At 37.8% G+C, this 11,238-nt stretch overlaps 1 pseudogene; it reads left to right on the top strand.

The window, feature by feature from the left end:
- The window catches only part of LOC139708185 (polypeptide N-acetylgalactosaminyltransferase 2-like), a 132,911-nt pseudogene extending 122,688 nt beyond the window's left edge, over window positions 1-10,223 (top strand).
- The last annotated feature ends 1,015 nt before the right edge of the window (window positions 10,224-11,238 follow it).

The following is an 11,238-nucleotide window of genomic DNA, read 5'->3' on the forward strand; positions in this document are numbered from 1 at the left end:
GATGGTTGGATGATGAGAAAGCCATATTGAAATGTCAAGTGATTTGCTATAAGGAGTAACAAATGATCTGTCGAAATCATGATACAGTACAGGGGGAGGGGGAGCATTACTGACGAAGTATTTTGGGCAACAAGATGAATCTGGATCTGTGTAGTCAAGTCAATGCACTCTTTCCATTCTAATAAGTCATTTAAAGATAAGTTCTCTATGATATCCTTTTTTTTCTCAGCATGTGAACCAAAATTTCATGAAAACAAGCCAATTTCAAAGAGAGGGAGAGAGAGAGAGAGAGCGATTACATGAGATTATTCGTTAGGAGAATTATAGCCAATCTTGAATGGGGGTGAGGTTGGATGTACGTTAAACCTGCATAATCTTGGGTTTATCTCAGGTTTTTCAGATTTTGTGAAATAATAACATTTATACCCATCAATCTCCTGATTCTCATCCCTGCTTGTGGGGGAGTGAGAAAAATTCTTTGTGGCTGATGCAGTTTTTTTTTTTTTTTTTGGGGGGGGGGAAGTGTGAGGGGGCGGGAGTAACTTGATATGCTTGTTGACAAACACAAACTGAATGTTGACAGTTATAAAGTATTTCCTGCTGGCTTGCTTGTACTCTTTTTCTTTTTCAGAAAAAGAAAACAAATGATTCACGTTACTCTACTGTGTTTTAGCTCAGCTTTGCAGAGAAGAATGAATCATATGAATGACAATGTATTTCATACATGTAATTTGAATTATTGTAAAAATGGATATTTTTGTGTGAGTAGTTTTTTACGTTCAGCTGGGTGTCATGAATTTCCTTTTTTTTTTATGCTTTGGAATCAAGACATTGAGTACTGGAACATATTTCAAGCAAACATTGTCACACGCTTTTATTTTCGCACCAGTTTCTTGTTGCACAAAATGTGTGAAAATTTCCACACAGCGAAAATTTCAATTATTATGGTATGTGTGAACTGATATAGGGAATATAAAAAAAAAGAAATTGATCATATCATCTTTGACTGATCCCAAGATGTCATGTCATCCCTTGTCCAAGGACAAAGATATTTATAGAATCTGTAAGTTGGAGAGGTGAGGAAGGATTATAAGAAACTCTGGGATAGGGAAGAAATGTAAGACGGAAGAGAAAAACTAGAATGGAGCAGAGATGTGGCAGATCTATCAGCATGACAGGTTAGCATCATCCAAACTTTTTAGCGCAGGACTGTGAGTAGAACGAACTGTGTCATGTGACGTGGTGAATCCATCTCTCGTCCCTGCGGGAGACTCTGATCTCTGATATCATGTGACGTGGGGGAAGAAATCGGGTCATCCCGACAGCGCTTGTCCGTCATTCCCCCTCCGCGTACATTTCTGCATGTCTCTCCTCCGACCAAACTAGGCGTGTGATTTTGGATTATGTTATGAAGGGTCAGGGCACAGGAAAAATTTATGTAAGGGTGGAGGTGGGGGGGGGGCAGAGTATAGAGAGCAGGGGATTTGTGTTTTTTATGATTGACAAGTTTCTGTCGGGGATAAATAGGCACTCGAGTGACCTCCAAATCTCAGAATTATGTGAAAAAATTTTGTGTATGCAGCAATCAAATGATACGGATGTCCCCCTCAAACAACCATCATAACAGTCAAGGTTATGAATGTGAAAGGTAGTCTGCAACAGCGGTATTTTTGGAAGGTGATTTAACTGTTCGTTCGGTCTATGGATGTTTTCTTATTGGTGTGATAGTCATATCATTTTATTGCTTAGATATTATCAAGTGCACTTCTGAACCAAAGCAGGAATTTTTATGGCATGATATATTGTCTGCTGCTCGAGGTCTATATAATGCTATAATCACTTGTTTGAATAGAGATTGTAACATTGCAGAAAGCCTGCATCTTTGAACCAAACATTTTGATACATGAACCAACAAAGTCCAGACTAATTTGTTGAAACTATTTTGGTCAAAAGCCGATCACTATATTAGATATTCTGTATCCCACAAAAAGGAGCCTGTGCATCAAAAACAGAAATTTAGAAAATTGTGAAGTTCAGCCTTCTCTCTCAAAGAGATATGGCAATGTAGTTAGGAAGCCACTTGATGATTTAATGACTATCATATCAAAGAGGGCCTTTGTTGTTGTTGTTTTTTCTTTCCTGTTTGCCAATAATGTGTGTCATATTTATGGGTTTGGCACTGTATCAAGGGTAATAGATTTGCTAGCCTAATGACATTCGCGTCATCTCGGCATTTGAAGGTAATTTGTCTGTTTTTAAACAGGCTTTCGTGGCTTATTGTTGTTTTGATCTTTTCCTTTCTCTCAGACGGGAAAGTTTCCTCCAAAAGAAGGAATGATTTCAGCAGCAGACACCTTCTTAATTAGATGTCGTAGGCAGCAGTGCTGAATCCACATTATAAAGGCTTCAAAGTTAACACTTTGTGACAAGCTGTTAGCTGTATATCATAAGCTCAGCGTGGGAAGTAATCGCCTTCTCCTAATTGCAGTACAATGTTAATTGTCGAACTAAACAGCAGCTGAGGTGTCTATCTCACTAATTTGAGGGGAAAAATCAGTCCAATCAGACAAGTTCTTAACTAGCAGGCTTTCCTGTAATAAAGGCATGTAGCTCTGTTTCCATGGAGACTGATTTTCCTTCATTATGCAAAAGGTCAACTAGGACTAGTCTGTTGTTCCACTTCAAGAAAAATACCTTCATGTTGCTGATGCAAAAGAAGATGTATTATTCTCGTCACATTGCCACCTATTTTAGGTTACTTAGATTGACTGCAATTATCTGAGGACAGTAAAATCTCTTTAGCTTTAATGTTACTTTATCTAATCTAGAAAGCTGTGCATAAATAGAATCATCAAATACTTTTAGGTATGCAAGACAGGAACAAATCATTATTGTCCCCGCCGAACGGGTTCGAGCAGGGGACTATGAAACGGGCTCCGTACGTGTGTGTGTCCGTCCGTGTGTGCGTCCGTGTGTGATCAAAATCTTCAATTTGCTGCTTCTCTGTCATTTATGAGCCAATTTTGATTCTGTTAGCTTTATATGATAGCACTACATGGGAGCTTTGAAACTTTACACAGAATTTCAGTTGTGACCTTTGACCTTGACCTTTGACCTATGTTGTACATTTTGCTACAAAATGCTACTCCTTCGCCATTTCTAACCCGATTTCGATTCCGTTTGCTTTATGTGATGGCACTAGGTGAGGGCTTCAAAACTTCTACACAGAATTTTGACCTTTGACTTCTTTGACCTTTGACCTTGATTTTTGACCTGTATTGTACATTTTGCTACAAAATGCTACTCCTTCGCCATTTCTAACCCGATTTTGATTCTGTTTGCTTTATGCGATGGCACTAGGTGAGGGCTTCAAAACTTCTACACAGAATTTGGACCTTTGACTTCTTTGACCTTTGACCTTGATTTTTGATCGATATTTTATTGTACATTGGCTACAAAATGCTACTCCTTCGCCATTTCTAACCCGATTTCGATTCCGTTTGCTTTATGTGATGGCACTAGGTGAGGGCTTCAAAATTTCCACACAGAATTTTGACCTTTGACTTCTTTGACCTTTGACCTTGTGGTAATTTCTACTTTTCCTTGTTCACAAATAAGAAAGGACAAAGAACAATACAAGGATGTATTGAAAATGTCAAACACAGACACAAAGTAGACAGCAAATGCTATCACAAGAATTAATTATTCTGGTACTGTCAGTTCTTTTGCACATGCTGGTTTTGTTTTGTTTTGTTTTTTTTTAGGGGGAGGGGATTGTACCATAAGTTCTGTAGGGGATTTGAAAAAGAATGATAGCAGTCTTATTTGCCCTTGGTAGCCTCATCACTCGCACTGATGCTGTCCCAGAGGCATACACGTCACAGGGGATATGGTAGGTAAAACATCTTTTTGAAGGGGTGAATGCACACCAGGCAATCATCAAACAAATGATAAGACTTGTATACATTGAAAGTAGACCAGACCACTCTCCATGATGCTCAAGTGCTCCGGTTTCATTGATTGAGGACCCTACTGATGGATGATATGCATTTCAATTTGTCATTAGGAATTCATGCTGGTATAAATGATGTCACAATCCTTTTTTTTCTGTTATTGATTGAGAACCATACTAATGGATGATGTACATTTCAGTTTGTATTAGGAATTCATGTTAGACAGTATACATGATGTCACAATACATTTGTGTGTGTGTGTGGTTTATTTGTTTGTTGTTGTTGTTGTTGTTGTTGTTGTTTTTTGGGGGGGTATTTTGATAATGGCCCAACGCTTCAGGAAGACTTCCTTCATATGATCTGTTGCCTGTATTTGACTTATTTCACCTAGTAATAGTATACACGTAAGTCGCTTCCATTGTTTCTATGTTATATCAGTGGTCTTAATTTAGAGTTTACAATGATTGTCACGTTGTCTTTGATCCTATAGGAACACGAGGCGGACGGCAGAAGTCTGGATGGATGAATTCAAAGTTTTATTTTACAATGCTAGACCGTCGGCCAGAGGGAAGCCCTATGGAGAGTGAGTATTGTGAAGAAACCTTGAGTGCTTCCTAGCAAATAAGAAACACAACTGAGAGGTGTAGGCTACTCATTGTTGCACTTATGGTACCCCATCTGCTTTTGGGGCTGTAAAGACCATTTTCAGGGCTGCCAACTCTTCCACAGTTCATCCAATTCTAACTGTCTGATACCCCTTTCATAAACTCATCCGTCAATTATCCGCATAAGAATAATGCGGACAATTCAATAAAAAATGCGTTCACAAACTGAAAATTATCCGCATTATTTTTACGAGCACCCGTCCTGAAAAAGGCGGATAATCGTCATGGTGACTGCACACGTCCCTCCTGCGGGAAAGACAGGTGACGTTTGACCGCACCCCGGCAATTATCCGCATTATTTGGGTTTGCGTTCATAAACTCCAAATCTGGTCCCGATGCTGCTATTATGCGGATAATAGAAGGGTCGAAATAAAGCGCATTATTCTTTCCCCGCTCCGATTTTACGACCAAATGTTGCGGATATTATCCGCATTATTGAGTTTATGAAAGGGGTATCAATGTGATAAACAAATTCTCATGCTGTACCTGCAAAGCAGAAAGCTATAATCATGACTAGTGTGCACCAGATTGCACCATTTAGAATGTAGAAAAATTGTTCCCTGCCATGATTACTGTGGTAGTTGCAATTGACTATTTTTTGATAACTTTGCTATTACCAGAAACTCCACCAATTGTACTCTACTAAATACCCAATTGCAGAGATCACCGTGACATTATTTTGTCAAATAATACAATGTGTATTTGACTGGCAGTTTTATTCAATATCACTCTAGAGAGTAATGTTTATCATTGTCTAACCTACTTCAGGACAAATCCTTAATGGGTCAATATTCTGCTTTGCCCTGCTGCATGTTAGGCTAGACTTTGCATCAAATTGTCCCTGGAACTTCTTCTGCATGTAAATCTAAATCAATGTGGGAAAAGAATATTTCAAAGATCACAAAGTACATATGATAAGCAATCATTGTACAGACCTCGAATCATCTTGTAAGCCATATCATTTGAAATGTATTGTGAAAAAAATAAGATTAAAAACAAGCAGCGGTGCAGGTGTAAGATGTCAGTCACAAGTTATTTTTCCTTTTCCACCAGACGTCAGATTTGGCCGACGCCCATTAGTGATTAAAGAACGAGAGTCATGTTCTGTCTTGTCAGCTGCCGATAGATGGAGTATTAGATAGAATAGAACATTCCTGGTACCAATCACAGAGTGTCAATCATCAGGGCACAGGCTGAAAATCTGTGTAATTGAGAAGCTCTGATACCAGACGTAAAAGGGCAGACGACCTCGCCTCGCTCCCCCTGAGTCTGCATCCAAATTCAATCTAAACCGTAGCTCTCAGAACCAGGGTAGGAAATTTGGAGCAGTGATTTAGCAAGTTGAGAAGTAAGAAATGCTGCAAATGAAAAGGAGTGTTTATGTACTGGAGAACGAAATTGAGTTTGACATTTCAGGACTACAAATTAAGTCTATCCAATTTGATATGATTTGATTAGGATGGAAAGTGGAGACTTGGCTGAGATGTCTGTGATACCAAAAAAAAAAAAAGTGTAAAACTTCATTTTGTTGTAGTTGTTGATATGATAACATGATATCCCTGCGAGTGAAATCAGCATGTTTTGGAATTTGTGAAGCATAGCCATATAAGGAACTGCCAAAGTATGTTCTAATCAGTAGTTTCTGATTAAGAAATGTTTTGTAGTGGGATACAAAGTTGTCTTGTGTGCTGCTTCAAAAACTCATTGCATCACATAGAATGCACTATATCCAGGAGCTTTATTAGAGTTTTATGCATGCATTGTAAAGTTTTAAAAGTCTAAATGAATCGGGGAACTTCGTTAAAAGTAAGGCAAGGAATGAGACAAATTAATGCAGTGTTTGTAGATAATAGTCATCACTAGAGGGCGATATTCACTTTAGGACAAAGTTGTAGATAACTCTCCAATACATTTGTACAAGAATTTCATTATGTTGTGATTTCTTCTTCTTTCTGAGTCACTGAGTCCATTTTCCAGGTGCCTAATGTGTAAATAAGGATTTTTGCATGGTATATCTAGATTCTAGGTAAAGATATCATTTCAATCACAACAAATTGGATTAAACATGAAATTTCCTGGAGAGTTCTGTGCAATTTTGAACTTAAATTTTGAACTCAATTTTGGTTGCTCTCACAAAGAATTGTGTAAATATGAACAGACAAAAAATTTTTATTGTTGTTTTTCTGGAATAAATAGAACACTTGATCAAGCAGAAGAAAGTCATTTCCTCTTTATGCTTACCTTTGTTATAATTATTTGAGAAACCCTGTTTCACTTAAAACAATCATAATAATGGTAATGGTTTATTAAGAAAATTCATTTCAATTTCAATTTCAATTTATTTTCATATTTCTCGATGAAAAATTACATCAAATATAACAAAATTAAATGAAATACATGACATACATAGAATATTGCAAATATGTAAAACATAATAGTGGTCGATCTGTTCAGTTTGGAATCTGTGAATGAATGCTAAAGAAATATGAAGGAACCTACTTAAAAAGCGAGCTTGTTGAGCGTAGGTCCCGGTTAAAAACGAGTTTAAGATTGAGAAGGGGAGCACGGGTACAACAATGACCGGAACATAAGAGAACATAAGAGAGAACATAAGAGAGAACATAAGAGAACATAAGAGAAAAACAAAAAAATAAATAAAATCAATTTGCCATGGAGATGGCTGAATTGAAGAATTGTGTACATTTCATTTTGTAATAACATACATAATCATACAACCATTACAAGCATGTAAGAGAAAGCTTTGTAGTTAGTGCTTCATTGTCGAATATGGCATCAAAGTTTTCTTACAAGTATTTTTCTCTCCCGATATCTAAATATATACTCTCTTCACTTTTTTTTTCTCTCTCTCACAGTGTGACGAGCCGAAAAGAATTGAGGGAACAGCTGCAATGCAAATCTTTCAAGTGGTATCTGTCAACAGTATATCCAGAATTGAAGTGAGTTTTAGCAATTGCTCCAGGTCTTAAATAAATAACAAGAGAGAATGTGGCCCAAACCCAAGAATTTGCAGATAGTAATTATCTGGTGAAAAGAGTGCCATCTGTTGTGTGCTGCCCTATGCTTTGATTTGAGAACTTGACAGTTGTAGTGTCTACAAGCATGTTTGCTAGGTTGCGCTCATATTTTTGTGACGGAAAAAAAAGAAGGAATGTTTCTCATAGTTACACCAGACTTCTATTTCAGTCTGCCAGTGTAGTCACACATCACATGGAATCGTATTACTCAGAAAGATGTTTTGCTCCTTTTCATATATGAAGAAAGTGTATGGTAGAAATAAATTCAAGCATCAGATAGTAAATTAGACTGATGCCGTTGACATAACTATTGAAATTGAATGCGAGAAAAGACGATGAGAGGAATTATGATATAAAGTGAATTAATTATTAGTCATTTCAGGTGTTCATGTCTCTCTGTGTCTAGAGATTGTTAAAGTGATCATATGTAGGACAATGTGTGCTTTTATTCTTTTTTTATGATGTTGGAGGAAGTACCAGATAATGCAAATGAATGTCATACATCAAGAGGAATTTTGATTAAATGGCTTTAGGCTATACGAAATAAAGATTCCAAGCACAATGAATATTTCATGACTTTCACTTACCCTGCAGTGTGCTGTGTATGCATTGATGCTATCCTAAAAAGAAGTTTAGGTTTAACTGGATGCTCCCATTGAATTCTAATTCTGCACAAAAATATATAAAAATTGCCTTTGCAGAATTCCTGGTCCCAGCGAGCTGATATACGGCCAGATTCAGCAGGGAAGCCTCTGTCTGGAGTCCTCCCCGCATCCCACAAGTTCGGCCTGGCCTCCCATCGTGGTACCATGCTTACAGGAGGAAAGGCATCAGGTGACAAACATCATCTATTCTAGTGTTTGTTGTCAAGTTTTCATGTCACCTAAGCCATGAGAAAAAGTCAAACCAACTCTGGTGTTTTTTTTTATTCGTCATATCGCTTGCTTGTCATTCATCCTCAGTATACAAGGTAGTCTTTTCTGAAAACAAACAGGTGGACTTTGTGTCTCCCTTTTGCAACCCTGAAGATTAGTTTCCTTTCAAAAGCTGGTATATGGTAGAGGTAAGTAATTTAGACCTTTCCAATTAAAGAAGAATGAAACTGGAAACTTCTTTATGATGGAGAGGGAATAGATATTAAAGATTTCCAGTAAATTTATCCAGACCAGCAAAAATTCCAATTGTTATTCTCTGTACAAAAGGGAAGCATATTCTCCAATATTATGGAGTTGGTTTCTCATTTAGAAAAACAACAACAACAACAACAAACCAACAGACTCTGAGGTGTATCATCAAATGATTTCGTACATGATGTTGAAAGAAAGACATTATTCGTCAACCATGCAAATAAAATTATTGTGATGTTTGCAAAAGAGATATACTTTCTTTAAATCCAAACTTCGAATGAATCCCAACTTTAGAGAAAGGCAGTCAGAATATCTTAATGAGGAATTCTGACATCAAAAAAGGTGAGTTGTTCTCCAGTGTCAAAATAATTGGTCTAGTTCAAAACTATTTTTCTTTTGATTCAAAACGTATATGATAGCCAAGTCTGTGTAGTCCCAAATTGCTATTGAGGAAAGAGCAAGATTTTCTTACGGCTGGTTGAAGAGTAACTAAGATTTTTTCCATGAGGGTGCGAAAACTGACAGAAAATATTGGTGCACTCTACACAGGCATCAATGAGTCAAAAATGCAAGCTGGTCTTGATGAAACTCCATAGCAGCCCAAAATGCCAGCACAAAAACATCCTATTAGTATAGATTTGGAAATTGAATCTCTGTAGATTCTATATCTTTAATTATATCAAAATTTATTTTTCTTTCCCCTGGCAGTCCTGGATCATCACCAAAGATGACACAGTAGAGCAAGAGTCCTTGTGTCTGACTGTGACTTCCACCCATCCCACCTCCAGGGTCTACATCGCAAACTGTGTTCCTAATGACATCAAGCAGGTCAGTCCAAAAGTCCAAAAGGAGTCCAAAAGAGGACTTCATGAAAAATGTGTTGCCTCTCCTTATTGATTGTGGCTTTACCCGCCCCCTGTTTGTGCTTTATTAGATCTCACACATAAAGTGGTAAATCTGATTCCTCTAAAATGTCGAAGTTTCTAATGCTTCATTGGTTTCATCCTTAAACTTGAGAATGAATGAATGAACGAACAAACCAATAAAAAGGAATAAATTAATGAACTGATTAATTGAATGAATGGGTGGATGAGTGAATAAATGAAAGATGAATGAGTGAATGAATGACTTGCAAACAAGGGGATTACATGGTTACCACAGGCAGCCCGATGAACTGAATTGACTCATTGAATATATACAGAAAAATTAATTTTGTATTTTCAGCTGTATAAAGTTGTTAAAGTTTTGTATCTTTGGTGTTCTTACCAACAGAAGTGGACACGGAATGGGAATGCCTTACAGCACACCCTGAGTAAGTTATGCTTAGACAATCAAACACCAGAGAAGGGACTCATTGTTGACGTATGCGAGCCCATCTCAAGAACTCAGTCGTGGATGATCAAACAGTCGTCCTCTCTCTCGCGGGAGCACGGCCTCAGGTGACCCTGGGTGCACCGGGGTGTCGTGGGACGGGGAGCTGCCCTAAGTGTAGTTCATGCATACCTCGGGGACTGACCGCTGCGTTTGATGGTGATTCCGGGCATTCTTCAGGGACGTGGCCTATCGCAAAGTGACCATTGGTTGGTTGTAGGTCATAAACTGACAGATAAATATTTTGATCGTCGGAGCTACTCTGATGGTTTTTGGAGCAACTCTCATGATCTGGCATTGGGAGAGGAAATGCATTTGTGGCAGCAGGATGCTAATGTGTTGGATCCCGCCAGTCACTCGTCACTTGAGATCATATCAACAGTGCCAGCTTTACATCAACGAATGTTGGATGGAGCCCTCAGCTATGTTGATGATGTTGGTCGATTACATCGACAATGGAGGGATGTGACAGTGCAGTTGAATGCATATTTTTCGTGTGATCATAGAAAGTGTACTTTCCCCATTGTTGCCCTTTTCACTGTAATTTTTCATTCAGCTCAGTAAGAAGTGATGGATAGATAATTTGCCTTTGCCAGGTTAAAAGTATAAGCTGTCAATATGATACTATTTTTGGATGTAATTTGCAATATTTCCTTGCCAAAGAGAGTGCTGCTCTCGAGACAGTGGTGCATGCACTATTTTCCCCCTCATTACACTGAAACATTGTACTCTATCTGTATCATTCTTTCTTAAACCACTTTTTGTTATCATCATGAAAGCTCTAAATAAATCATTTCCTTGTTCGTGTTTACCCCTGTCCATTACTATTTTCACATTATCCTCTCTTGCTTTGCTCTTTGGTAGTCTCTCTCTCTGTTTCTCACTGTTTAGAACAGCATCACTATGAACATGATGGTATGCTTATCTCTTTCTCTCACTATATTTACAAATATATCTTTCTCTCTCTCATTGTCTTTAATAATGATACATCTATCTCTTTCTCTATATTTCTCTAACTGTCTTAAATAGTATGCTTTATTCTGTGTCTCATACTCTCTTTGATGATAGATCTTTTTCCTTCATGTTT

This window comes from Diadema antillarum, unplaced genomic scaffold, assembly GCF_040938485.1.
Source record: "Diadema antillarum isolate AM-2024a unplaced genomic scaffold, OU_Dant_1.0 scf00000036, whole genome shotgun sequence".
Taxonomy (NCBI): Eukaryota; Metazoa; Echinodermata; class Echinoidea; order Diadematoida; family Diadematidae; genus Diadema; species Diadema antillarum.